Consider the following 1,298-nt stretch of genomic DNA (forward strand, 5'->3'; position numbering starts at 1 on the left):
TCGTTGCATTGCGCGAGTACTCTTCTAGTTATTTATTGATGAAAAGATTCATAATAAGTATTTAATTATGTAGTCATTATAATTAGTGACATTAAATATAATAAAAGACATATTATTATATTCCACTCCTCTTTTTTTTTCTCTCTCTCTCTATATATATATATATATATTCAATAATTTTTATGTAAATAAAAAATAGAGTCATGTGAAATAAAAAATTAAAAAAATATTGGGTGTAACAAACCAAGATGAATAATCTAGTTAATTTAATGTTTTGATAATAATTACATCAATAGAATGACAAAATATGAGAAAAAGAAAAAGAAAATTGGGATTGGGATGCTTAAAAAATGTCACATTATTTTTATTGTATTTTCTTATAAAATTACAAGTTGAGAAACTATAGAAAAAAGGAGAGAATACACAACAAAAACAAAAGGTAAATCGAAATTCTCACAAAATTTTAAAATCACAATGGAGACTTCTCTTTAATCCATGTTATATTGCCTTCTTATATATATATATATATATATATATATATAGAGAGAGAGAGAGAGAGAGAGAGAGAGAGATATTTACTTTGCAAACCATCCATTTCATACAAACCTTACAAACTAATCACATCTATCCATTTTTCTGAAGAAAAACCAAGATTGAAACCAGTTAAATAAGTGAAGTAAAAAAAAATTCATATTGGAGTCACGGAAGGACAAAACAGGGAAAAACATGTTCTATGAACCTGTTTTATTATAGCTGTTATACATAAGAACCTGATACAATCATATATGACCTATGAACATGTTTCATTACAGCTGTTATACATATGAAACTGATGCAATCATATATGACCTATAAATCTGTTTTATTACAACTGTTATACATATGAACTTGTTTCATTACAAACTGTTATACATACATATGAATATAAACTTGTTTCATTACAGTTGTTATATATATATGAACCTGATGCAATCATATATGATCCTATTTCATTAAACAGTTCGAGCTTGTTTCATTGGAAATTCCCGTGTTTCATTGAACAGTTTGAGTATGTTTCATTAGAAATTAGTGGCGATTTTTTTAAACAAAATTATTCTACATTTTTTAAAATGTGGCCATTTGTTTTCAAAAAATTTAATGGATACCTCACTTAAATCCTTGCAAATATTGTGTTAATCAATATATCATCTATATTTGTATAAACTAGAAGAGTACTCGCGCAATGCAGCGAGACACATCTCGATTTTAATGTTCTATTTTATTATTTGTCTCTGTTGATGTTATAATACGATTTTATG

This window comes from Cynara cardunculus (assembly GCF_001531365.2).
Source record: "Cynara cardunculus var. scolymus isolate 2C chromosome LG 16, CcrdV1, whole genome shotgun sequence".
Taxonomy (NCBI): Eukaryota; Viridiplantae; Streptophyta; class Magnoliopsida; order Asterales; family Asteraceae; genus Cynara; species Cynara cardunculus.